The following is a 13,212-nucleotide window of genomic DNA, read 5'->3' as shown; positions in this document are numbered from 1 at the left end:
TCCGACAACCAAATCCAACGGATTTTGTCTGAAACTGTTGCATACACACGGTCGGACAAAGTTGTCAGAAAATCCAACATGATTACGTTATTTCGTTACGACGGGACTACATTCACGCTAGTAGCCAATAGCTTTGGTGTAGGAATTTGATCTGAGCATGCGTGGCACCTTGTCCGATTAGAATTCTCTACACATGTTCGGGGTATGTCCGATGGGAGCATTTTGTTGGAAAATTTTACCAACAAGTTGGAAAACTTGGTCCGTCGGATACTCCGAAGGAAACAGTCCGATGGAGCCCACACACAGTCGGAATATCCGACAAAACGTTCCGATCGGACACATTCGGACGGAATCTCCGACCGTGTGTACAAAGGCTTAGATTAAAACTAAATTGAAATTTGAATTCAAAATTAACACTGGCCTTTAGTGCTCCTCAATACCTTAAATAATAACATATATGCGAGAGAGGGGGGATTTGGGACTTTAAATGAAGCAGAATTAAGTGCCTCCATCCTGGTAATAGGTACGTATAAAAGGAAGTTGGGACTTTAAATGAAGCACTAGGACAGTGGAGGTAAATTTTGACCATGTTTAAATGTTTATTGATTGTTAAGTAAAAAGACAGTAAAAAGTATCAATTTCATTATATGTAAAGGCATCAATATAGTAGAGGCATGATATATAGTATATACATACAACAGCGCATGATAATAATAAATAAATTAAATAGTGTAGCATAATAGTGCCCATAACAGCACGCCCGATATCGACAAATATACCCACATGGTAAGTATGCATCCACTATATATAAAAAAATATTTTTTTGTATATAATTAAAAAAATCAATCAACGATGAAATGAATATGGTTCCATATAAAATATAACTGGGGTATCAAATCAAAAGCTTGACGCGTTTTCGTGGGTGTATCCCCACTCATCAGGAGCTGATGCGACCAAAAAGTTCCAATGGAATATAAATAAAAAGTATAATATACTAACCATATAGACAAATATATACCGTATATACTCGAGTATAGGCCGACCCGAGTATAAGCCGAGGCCCCCAATTTACCCCCAAAAAACTGGGAAACCTATTGACTCGTGTATAAGCCGAGGGTGAGACATGCCTGTCCATCCCTGTGTGTGTGTCCGTCCATCCCTGTGTGTCCGTCCATCCCTGTGTGTCCGTCCATCCCTGTGTGTCCGTCCATCCCTGTGTGTCCGTCCATCCCTGTGTGTCCGTCCATCCATCCCTGTGTGTGTGTGTGTCCATCCATCCATCCATCCCTGTGTGTGTGTGTCTCCATCCATCCATCCATCCATCCCTGTGTGTGTGTGTCTCCATCCATCCATCCATCCATCCCTGTGTGTGTGTGTCTCCATCCATCCCTGTGTGTGCGTGTGTGTGTGTGTGTGTGTGTGTGTGTGTGTGTGTGTGTGTGTGTGTGTGTGTGTGTGTCCAGCCTACCTGTGTCCCGAGCCTTTGTCCCGAGCCTCCGTCCCGTGCCTTGCCTCCTTGCCTCCGTCCCGTGCCGTGCCTTGCATCCGTCCCGTGTCGTGCCTTGCCTTGCCCCCGTCCCGTGCCGTGCCGTGCCGTGCCTTGCCTTGCCTCCGTCCCGTGCCCTCTTCGTCGGCGGCCATTGTAAAATTCAAAAGCTGCGCCGCCGCCTTCGCCTGTGATAGGCGGAACACTGAATTTCCCAGCAGCCTGTGTTCCGCCTATCACAGACATCGTATCATCCTCGTCCGTAGTACGAGGATGATACGATGTCCGTGATAGGCGGAACACAGGCTGCTGGGAAATTCAGTGTTCCGCCTATCACAGGCGAAGGCGGAGCCGGAGGCGCGGCTTTTGAATAGAATGGCCGCTGTCTGTCTGCTCGACACGCTGATCGAGCGGGCAGACAGCGATGACTCGAGTATAAGCCGAGGGGGGCACTTTCAGCCTCAAAAAAGAGGCTGAAAATCTCGGCTTATACTCGAGTATATACGGTAAGTTAATAAACATTTAATGCGTGTAGATGGTTAGCCAGAGACCACTCACCAATCCGGAAAGGAACTTGCCGTCCGGATTGGTGAGTGATTAGTCGATTAAAATGTACAGGAGATTTAGTCGACTAAATACGACTAAAGCTAAAACTAAAGCTAAAATTGCAGAAGACTAAAATGGAACTAAAACTAAAATGTCATTTTATTCCTAAGACTAAGACTAAAACTAAATCAAAATTTGCTGCCAAAATTAAAGAGGTGGTAAAGGTTTAATTAAAAAAAAAATAACAAACATATCATACTTACCTCCACTGTGCAGTACGTTTTGCACAGAGTGCCCCCAAACCTCATCTTCTGGGGTCCCTCGGCGGCTGTCTCGGCTCCTCCCCACAAGAGCTAACCCACCTTTGGAAAGCGCTCTACCAAGGGGGTTATCTTGCTCCTGTGTAATACAGTTGGTCCTGCGGCACGCCACGCCACACCACGCCATTGATTTGATTGACAGCAGTAGGAGTCAATGGCTGCGCTGCTATCAATCATCCATCGAAGAGTCCACAAGAGCTGGGGGAGAGCAACGCGGGATCGCGCCCACGGAGATTCTGGGCTCAGGTAAGTAAAACGGGGGTGGAGAGTGCAAGGTGTTTTTTCACCTTAAAAAACACAAAGCTTTACAACCCCTTTAACACTGCTCCCAACCCACTAAAACACACAACAAATTGCCTTTTTTTAAATGCATGCCTGGCATGGGATGTTGGACGCGTGTGTTTTAGCACGTCGCACTGCGTGTGTTAGAACACAACCATGTAAATGGACTGGATGTTTTGGAGAATATACTGCAGGCATATATTTCATTCTTTTTTTAGAAAACTGAGTTAACATTCGCTTTACAAATTTTGGAATATAAAAAAAATCTGATTAAAATACACTGTAAAACTGGTAAATACAAATGCAGTCCAAAATCTACTAAAAATTCCATCCAAATCTGGAAAAAAAAAATCCCGTGTAACACTGACAGATGTGAGGGCAGGAAAGGGAAAGGCAACGTGCGGAAACGCTACACTAAAATCCAGCAGGACTTCGAATGAACTCGAGTACCCTCTATAGCTACATCATGTCGCGTTCTGCGCATGCGCAGCCTAGTTTCGGCCCTACCGCATGCGTAGTGCTCTCTCCGGTCTGCCAGGGTGTGGGCGGAGCTGTCAGGGCGGCCCGGATGCGCAGGCGCAGTATTGCTACTGTTTGTTGTTGTGGGCGGATTGCAGACTGTGTGTGTGTGTGTTCGCTGCGTAAACGGCCGGTAAGGGTTTGTGTGGGCCGGAAATCCGTGAGGGGAGTATCTGTCTGCAGACGGGTGTACGGACAGCGAGAGGTGGGCGGTGGAGGCCGTGCTCGGTGCTGTGTGAGGAAGCAGGGCCGGTGGGCCTGGAGAATGGATTCCTGGAGACACTGAGGAGACACGGACAGGTAAAGAATGATATACACGGGTGGGTGTTAGCAGAGATAGCGCCTTCCTGTATGGTGTCACTGAGAGGGGCCAGTGCCAGGGCATAGCTTGTGCCCTCTCCTTCCTCCTGACACATAGGGGAACACTTCACCAGTCACCACCAATACTAATGGAATTAAATGACCCCCTACCTTTATTTGTCACATCGTGTGCCCGCCCCCTGGCATACGGGGCCGTGCCCACCTCCGCTTTGCCATATGGGGCCGTGCCCACCTCCGCTTTGCCATATGGGGCCGTGCCCACCTCCGCTTTGCCATATGGGGCCGTGCCCACCTCCGCTTTGCCATATGGGGCCGTGCCCACCTCCGCTTTGCCATATGGGGCCGTGCCCACCTCCGCTTTGCCATATGGGGCCGTGCCCACCTCCGCTTTGCCATATAGAAAATTGAGCCCCCCTTTCTCTGCCATATGTGGCAGTGCCCACCTCCACTTTGCCATATGGGGCAGTGCCTCTTCTTGCTCTGCCATATGGGGCATTGGGCCACCCACTCTGCCACTTGTGGCAGTGCCTACCTCCGCTCTCCTATATGGACAGTGCCCACCCCTGCTTTGTTGCCTGGCAGTGACCAACTCTGCTATATGCACAGTGCCCACCCCTGCTTTGTTGAGTGGCAGTGCCCAGCTCTGCTATATGCACAGTGTCCACCCCTGCTTTGTTGCGTGGCAGTGCCCAGCTCTGCTATATGCACAGTGCCCACCCCTGCTTTGTTGCGTGGCAGTGCCCAGCTCTGCTATATGCACAGTGCCCACCCCTGCTTTGTTGCGTGGCAGTGCCCAGCTCTGCTATATGCACAGTGCCCACCCCTGCTTTGTTGCGTGGCAGTGCCCAGCTCTGCTATATGCACAGTGCCCACCCCTGCTCTGTTGCGTGGCAGTGCCCAGCTCTGCTATATGCACAGTGCCCATCCCTGCTTTGTTGCATGGCAGTGCCCAGCTCTGCTATATGCACAGTACCCAGCTCTGCTATATGCACAGTGCCCACCCCTGCTTTGCCATATTTATTTTTTTGAAGCATCACAGTTTTGTCAGGTGAATGCTGCTTTATTTTCTCATATGGCGGTTGTGTTCACCTTCATTTCTAGAGTCTGACCATCCTATTTTTTACAACTTGGAATTCCCATTTACTCTGATATCTTGGCTGACCAGTTTCTATTCTATATGCAGATTCTTCTTACCTGTCTGATTAAAGCATATCGTCTCAGACGTGTTGTTGTTTATCCCATGGGATGTGGTAATGCTGCCCCACTAGGGAGAAAATATGTAGATTGCAAAAGTTACGAGGGAGGTAGAAATTAGAACCCAGCAGTCATTTGCAAGATAATTTGCCCCTAGGCTGGGAAAAGAGTAGTAACGTCGGATTCTTTTATGTGTAGATCAGCAGCCATGGCTGATCATTAACCCGGCTGTCGGGATACCTTGTGCACTTGAGAAGATACCGCAAACTTCTTTATGAAAGTTGTACTGCGGGTTATTAAAGTGAAGCAGCATTGATGTGCAGTCCAATGAATGGGACCGGGCACACTGGCAATGAATGCTGAATATCTTTCACTAGTGTAAACGCTTCATCATATCCTGCAAAACCTGCCTGGGTTGTGTGCTGATCTGCTACTAGCTAAAAGTTTCTGTTGCACTGAATATGTACTTGTAGTAATGACGATTTTCTAATCAGTCAGATTTTTCTATTTTTAACAGTACTTCGTTTATGACTTGAGTATCGGCCAAAAGATATCTCCCATGGGGACTTTGTTGCAGCAATAGAAATCACACAATTACAAATTGGGGTATAAAAAGTAAAAAAAAAAAAAACTTTTATTGAACAACAGGTTTAAAGTTGGCAGGTTTAGTTTAGACACTTCACGTCCTGATCTTATACCATTCCTACAATATACATATACTGAAGGGATACATGAAATTATTCAAATGGGAGATATGTTTTGTCTATTGCAGGGATATGCAATTAGTGGACCTCCAGCTGTTGCAGAACTACAATTCCCATGAGGCATCGCAAGACTCTGACAGCCACAAGCATGACACCCAGATGCAGAGGCATGATGGGACTTGTAGTTTTGCAACAGCTTGAGGTCCACTAATTACATATCCCTGGTCTATTGTATGAGGGATGGAGCAGCCTTCTTCCCATGATATAATTGCTACTCTCTACTTATGACTTGAGTACTGACCTGTCATACATACCCCTTTATTACCAGGCCATTTCCATTGCTGTGATAGTTTACATAAAAATGACTTGGTCATGCAATACTGGACCCAAACTAATTTTATATAACTTTTTGAGACCAAGAGATTTCTGGTGGTATATATTAACCATTGGGTTTTAGGAATAAAGAGGCCGTTAAAGAATGGAGCTTGAGATTGGTGCACTGGATACATTAAATGTACAGGTCATATACCCAGGGTGAAGGCAAAGGGGTTAATGTACATGTCACCTAGAGACTCCATAAAGGTCAGATGTAGAGGTAAAGAGGAGGACGAATGGGGAAGAAATAAAGCAAAAAAGTCCATCAGTCCGTTTAAACGCGTAACCACAAATATGCTGCTAATCCCTTCATTCACATAATGTTCATTGATACATACTATTTCCTCGCTTTCCTTCATTGTGACGGTAAGGAGAGGGCTCTCAAATGTAAATACTACAGTGTTTGGTCATCCTAGCCATCACGTGGTACAGAGCTGCTCAGATTGACACTGTACATTGAGCCTGTGTCTGTTTTCTGAAGCCATTTATAAACAGTACTTCAGAAATACACATCCATCCATCCATCACTCTGCTCTTCTTAAGTACAGTACTTCAACACTTAGTACAAACAGGATAAAAAAAAAAGAACAAATATCATCTTTTTACAATAGCAATTGGGCATGTATGACTTTAAAAAAAAAAAAAAAAGATTTTAACAGTGCCAAAAATCTATATGTGACAACTAAACGGAACGAACTGCAGCTTTATCGATATTGATGTAGGTCAATAAGGGTTGGATGAGAGTGGAGATTAGTGCAGGTTCACAGTATTCTAAAACATATATGTAATCTTGTAAATAATTATATACCTTATTGTGTAAATACTACAAATTGAAAAAAGTGTACAAACAAAACCTCAATAGCTGAAGTGCAACAACATGTGAAAACCCAATACTGTATGGATTATGAAAAAATCACAATTAAATATTAGCCTACTAAATGAATAGCAAGTCGAGTGCAAAAATGCAACAATGTGCAAAACACCATATTATGTATGGATACAAAATTGTGCAAATAAGCAAAGATAAAGTGCTAAAATTGCAATGTAATCATGAAAATGATAGAATTAGTGCAAGTCCAAAAAAAAAATTGATGAAAATAAATTCACAAATATATAAAAATTGTGAGTGATACCCCTCTGGTAAGTTACATAGTAGGTTTGGTTGAAAAAAGATACAAGTCCAACCTATATGTGTGATTAAATGTCAGTATTACATTGTATATCCCTGTATGTTGTGATCGTTAAGGTGCTCATCTAATCGTTTTTTTAAAACTATCGATCTTCTGAGACCACCGCCTGTGGAAGGGACTTCCACATCCTTGCCGCTCTTACAGTAAAAAAAACCCTCTACGTAGTTTAAGGTTAAACCTCTGAGTGGCCATGTGTCTTGTTAAACTCCCTTCTGTGAAAAAGTTGTATCTCTATTGTGGGGTCATCAGTACGGTATTTATAAATTTAAATCATATCCCCTCTCCGGGGTCTTTTCTCCAGAGAAAATAAGTTCAGTGCTCCCAACCTTTCTTCATAACTAATATCCTCCAGACCTTTTATCAGCTTTGTTGCCCTTCTTTGTACTCGCTCCATTTCCAGTACATCCTTCCTAAGGACTGGTGCCCAGAACTGGACAGCATACTCCAGGTGTGGCCGGACCAGAGTCTTGTAGAGTGTGAGAATTATTGTTTTTCCCTTTTTTTTTTTTTTTAATGCCACATCAGTAATCCTATGCAGGAGACTTAATTCACCTTGCAGCTCATTTATGTCTCTTCACGGTTCCACATCATCGTGGCTTATTTAATTGTTATTTTAAATATTCTTTATTCCATTTTACTTCACATTTACAAAACATCATAAAATCTACTGCACATCAACATCCTAATTTATTTCTCCTTTTTTTTTTTTTCCCTTTCTCACTTTCTCTCCCTTTCCCTTTCAAGCGAAAAAGCACAGAGGCAATAATAAACCACTATTATAACACCTATATCTCATTACAATAATTCTTAACCTCTATATTCCATATTACCTTGTATATCGTCGGTTTATCCCGTCCCCTCCCCCTCCCTACTCAATCCCCCACCTTCCCTCTTCAACATTACCCTTCTACCACACCTTTTTTTTCTCCCTCCTTCCCTTCCCTCCCCTCCCCTTCCCCTCCCTCTCCTTCGCCTTTCCTCTACTCCTTTTTCCTAATTTTAAGATATTTACTAATAGCCCAAGTTAGAGTCAACGTTGTCTTTTTTTTTTTTTTTAAATTTAAGCTATTTCCCTCTCCTACTCCTTTCTAGTCTGTAGGGTATCCCATCTCATTTATCCAAGGCCTCCATATTTCCTTCCACTCTCTGAAATTCCCCCTCTTTACATATACTGTCTTCTCTTTCCATATTAATTCATTAATGACTTGGGTCCATTCACTCACCAAGGGGGCCCTCTCAGCTTGCCATCTTTGCGCGATCAATCTACGCGCTTGAAATAAGCAGCGTACCACTGCCGCCGCAGTACTTTTTTAGTTCTCCCAGCTCCCTCTTATAGCCCAGCACACACAGAATCGGATCCATTACCAGTTCTACCTCAAAGATCTTATTAATAGTATCCACCACACCTCTCCAATACTGAAACAGCTTTGGACATCGCCACACCATATGCAAAAGATCTCCCTGTCTCCGGCATCTAGGGCAACTGTCATCGGTTTTCCTACCAAACAAATATAATCTCTTAGGTGTGTAATAAGCCCTGTGTACTAACATCAGTTGTGAGATTTTTTGTGAGGGGGAAACCGATGTCACCGGCCCCAACTCCATTATTCTCCTCCACTGCGCATCTGATATTTCCCCCATATCCTCTTCCCACTTCCTCTTTAGGTTCGGGTGATCAATTTCCTGGTTAAAGTTCATACATAGCTGATTATAAACTACTGATATACACCCACTGACCTTATCCATTGTAAGTACCTTCCAGAGTAGAGGTGTTTTATCCCACAATGGCATATGTACCCCAAACTGTGCTGCTAAAGCGTGTTTAACTGTAAATATCTAAAGAATGATTGTTGTGGTATATCATAATCCTTTTTTAGATCCAGAAATGTCCTTAAGACATCACCATCATAAAGTTGGATCAATTTAGTTATGCCGTGCCTTTCCCAAATTTTAACCTTGCCAATTGCAAGTAATTCCGGTAAATTTTTATTGTCCCAGAGAGGTGTAAATTCTGGCAACCCTGTGTATCCCATTATTAGTTTCACCGTTTTCCATACTTTACCCACCATCTTAGTTACAGAGTTATTATACTGAAAGGAGTCTGCCTCCAAGACCTCAGCTATAGATTCATGTGGGGCTCCTATCATCCTGATCCCTACTTTTAGATTTCTTCCCTGTCCCGAGTCACAACCCGCCAGATGCTGCAGCTGCGCCGCCAGTTAATAGTTCCTGGGATGTGGCACCGCCAGGCCCCCTCTGTCTATTGGTAACTGCAACGTCTGGAGCCGGATCCGAGCTGTACCCTTCCTCCAGATAAGCTCCCGGAAGAGGGTTTCAAGCTTTTTAAACCACTTTTTGCATATCCATACCGGTGCATTATGTAGGACGTATAGCAATTGGGGCATCCATATCATCTTAATCAAGCTACAACGACCCATCACCGATAACAGAAGCCTGCTCCAGACGTCACACTTTCGCTTAAATTTATTTAGAAGTGGCATTAAATTTTTATTGATGTACTGGTCAGGGTTTACTGTCAAATATATACCAAGATATTTCATAGTATCTACCACGCTCACCTGTGGCCCCCCCGGCGCAACCGCAGCATCCAGGGGGTTGACCTGGAGCAGCTCAACCTTCTACTAGACTGACTGCCTGCTCCAGAGACGGACCAGTGTCCCCCAAAAAGAGGAGGACATCATCCGCATATAAAGCGATCTTTTCCTGTCTCTCCCCCTTCCTTTGAAATCCTTTTATCCCCGGGTTTGCCCTAATAGCTATTGCCAAAGGCTCTATAGCTAATGCAAAGAGCAGAGGAGACAATGGGCAGCCTTGCCTTGTCCCTCTGCTCATTTCAATCTTTTCAGAGTACCTGGCACTAGGGGCATTGTACATCATTTTGACCCATCCAATAAAGGAGGGGCCGAGTCCTATTTTCTCCAGCACACGCCAAAGATACTTCCACTCTAGGCTATCAAAAGCCTTTGTTACATCCAAGGACATTATGGCTCTTGTCCCCATATTCTCTGAGGGTATCTGCATGTTTAAAAAAAGTCCTTCTAATATTCATACTGGTAGATCTTCCCAGAATAAATCCCGTTTGATCTGGGTGTACTAACTTTGTGATAAATTGATTCAGCCTATTTGATAGTACCTTGGCTAAAATTTTTTCATCCGAGTTCAGTAACGAGATTGGCCTGTATGAGGCCACCTCTAATGGGTCCTTTTCTGCTTTGGGAATCACAATAATAGTTGCTTCTGTCATCGAAACGGGCAATTTCCCCCTCTCCACTGTACCTCTTAATGTCTTATACAACTCTGGAAGCAGCATCTCTCCATAATATTTATATATTTCTACCAGAAGCCCGTCAGGTCCTGGGGCCTTTTGATTAGGCATCCCGACCACTGCTTGTTGAAGTTCACTAATGGTTATCGGGGCATCTAATTCTTCCCTCTCCTCCTGGGTAAGAGTCGGATTTGTTCCCTTTTTTAATGCATGCCAATATTCTGTTTGCTTTGTTAGCAGCAGCTTGCATGCTATTGCTGAGCCTATCCTCTACTAGGACCCCCAGGTCCTTTTTCATCCTAGATTCCCCCAGAGGTTCTCCCCCCAGTGTATAGATTGCATTCATATTTTTGCCACCCAAATGCATTATTTTACATTTTTCTTGCAGTTGCCCACCCCATTAATTTGTTCAGGTCTTCTTGCAAGGTTTCCACATCCTGAGGAGAAGTTATTGCCCTGCTTAGCGTTGTCCGCGAATACAGAGATTGAACTGTTTACCCCATCCTCCACATCGTTTATGAACAAATGAAATAGGATTGGTCCCAGCACAGAACCCAGGGGGACCCCATTCCGAGTACTCCCCATTTATCACCACCCTCTGAACTTGCACTTGTAGCCAGTTTTTAATCCATGTACTCACCCTATGGTCCATGCAACGGACTTTATTTTGTACAGTAAATGCCACTCTGTATGGTCCCGCCACTCCATGAAGACGTCGATAGATGAAACGGACCTAGGGTGAGACAGGGACGCTGACTGTATTGCATTTTTGAGTGGTTGGAGCCCGTATTGTGTGATACAACCACAGCACCACCACCGACTGAGCTGAGTGTGTTCTCCTTAGTGCCGGGTGGGAATATGTGAATGGATTTTGTACTCTGTTTTATGAATGCCTGTCTGAATTGCGGTATGCTATGGGAAGAATTTTTATTTCTTTTTTTCTCCTCATTTTATCATGTGTTCCATGTTGAGATATACATTGGACTGTTTGAACACAGAAGAGCATAGCAGAGGCTATTGGAAGGCTCACGGTCCCAGCTGTTAAAGCGGGAGTCCGCCGGGAGTTCCGCCGTTTTTTTTTTTTTTTTAAAGCCAGCAGCTACAAATACTGCAGCTGCTGACTTTTAAAATAAGGACACTTACCCGCCCAGCGCGCCCGCGATGTCGGCACCCGAAGCCGATCTCTCGATCGTCTCTCGGGTGCTGCCGCCGCCATCTTGGGTATGGGAATCAGGAAATGGAGCCTTTCGGCTTCATTTCCTGGTTCCCTACTGCGCATGCGCGAGTCGCGCTGCGCAATAAGGATGGACCCGCTGCCTCTTGGATCTGTGTGTTTCCCAGCAGGCAGCGGGGACTTTAGGAAAAGGGGCGTAGATTCACGCCCCTTTCCGCAGAGAGCTATCCCGGAAGTGGGTGCAGATACCTGTACTGTACAGGTACCTGCACCCCCCTCCCCCCTGAAAGGTGCCAATTGTGGCGCCGGAGGGGGGGAGGATTCCAATGAGCGGAAGGTCCACTTAAGGGTGGACCTCCGCTTTAAGGTCTTTTAGTGAGATTGGTGAGGGGATCACTGTTGGAACACTGGTGGTTGGTGGCTTGGTTAGCCTTCACATCATTGAAATATTTTTACCTCTCACTTACCATCATTAATATTTTTTGGGACTTTCTATTATTATTGTTTGTATATTTTTATATATTTTTTCATCATACACATTTAACTTTTTTGGCTAATTCTATAATTTTCACGATTACATTACAATTTTAGCACTTTATCTTTTGCTTATTTGCACAATTTTGTATCCATACATAATATGGTGTTTTGCACATTTTCATTTTTGTACTCTATTGGCTATTCATTTAGTAGTAGGCTAATATAATTTAATTGTTATTTTTTTAGGCTAATTTATTTAATTGTGATTTTTCATAATTAATACAGTATTGATTTTCACGTTTTTTTTGCACTTCAGCTATTTTTCCACCTGGCGATCTGGCTAGTGTTACGCCTCCTTTATTAGGCCCCTTTCGCACGGGCTTTCCGATCAGGTTCGCCTGTCAGTTTTTCAGGCGGACCTGATCGGACACTCCATTCACCTCTATGGAGCGGCGGATGTCAGCGGTTACCTGTCTGTTGACATCCGCTGATATCCGATCCTGTCCATAAAATCCAGACATATGGTGATTTGTATTTTCCATCCATCTGGAGGATCGGGTTAAAACTGATAGGTGGTCCATTTTCATCCGTTCTCCCCATAGAGGAGAGCAAGGACCCTTACAGTGCCTCCACTCTGGATGAAAGGATGAGAGAGCACAGGGGCACTTTTGGAAGCATCGTTGTCAGTTTAGGGATATACAATTGTTGTTTGGACTAGCTTCACTAGCAGATTTAGATCACCAACCCATGGAAGCCAAACTCCAGCTTGCACTGCAGTTACAGCTTTTGGGATACAGGGTGCACATTAAATAAAAGCTGATCATTGTTCGCACTCCTGTCAGTGGTAAATAGTTTGACCCAACCCTTTAAAGTGGAAGTAAACTGCTGCATTTTTTTCGAACCTGCAAAGTAAAGACATATAATGCGCTAGTATGCATACTAGCACATTAATTACGTGAAACTCACTGTCACCTCACTCCCGCGCATGCGTGCGGGGTCCGCCGGTCGTGGCACAGGGCTCTGAAGAAACTGCACGAGTGGCCGTTCCCTCAGAGCGCTTTCAGCGATGATGGTGCATGTTTAGGAGATATTTACAGTCTCTATAGGTAAGCCTTATTGTAGGCTTACCTATAGGTAAAAATAATTGGTAGGAGTTTACAACCACTTTTAAAGGAGTTAAAGTTAAAAGGTTTTTTATCTTGATGCATTCCAAGCATTTAAACGGAGTTCCACCCAAAAGTGGAACTTCCACTTTAAGCACTCCTCGCCCCCTTACATGCCACATTTGGTGTGTAATTATTATTATTTTTTTGGGGGGTGGGTGCTTACTTTTGAGTG

General features: G+C 44.3%; 1 protein-coding gene across 3 annotated transcripts in view; it reads left to right on the top strand.

Annotated features, from left to right (window-relative positions):
• The first annotated feature begins 3,197 nt into the window (after positions 1-3,197).
• The window catches only part of RNF145 (ring finger protein 145), a 263,348-nt gene continuing 253,333 nt past the window's right edge, over positions 3,198-13,212 (top strand). For 2 of the 3 annotated variants that reach the window (XM_077468425.1, XM_077468422.1), the window contains exon 1: positions 3,198-3,453. The gene's annotated coding sequence lies outside the window, so the exon portion shown is untranslated. The remainder of the gene's footprint in view (positions 3,454-13,212) is intronic. The other variant, XM_077468423.1, reaches the window with a different exon arrangement.

The sequence above is a fragment of the Lithobates pipiens genome, unplaced genomic scaffold, assembly GCF_037356315.1.
Source record: "Lithobates pipiens isolate NorthernLeopardFrog02 unplaced genomic scaffold, aLitPip1_a1.2 Scaffold_8, whole genome shotgun sequence".
Taxonomy (NCBI): Eukaryota; Metazoa; Chordata; class Amphibia; order Anura; family Ranidae; genus Lithobates; species Lithobates pipiens.
Note: the sequence above shows the minus strand (reverse complement) of the source record. Positions and strands in the feature narration are given on the sequence as shown.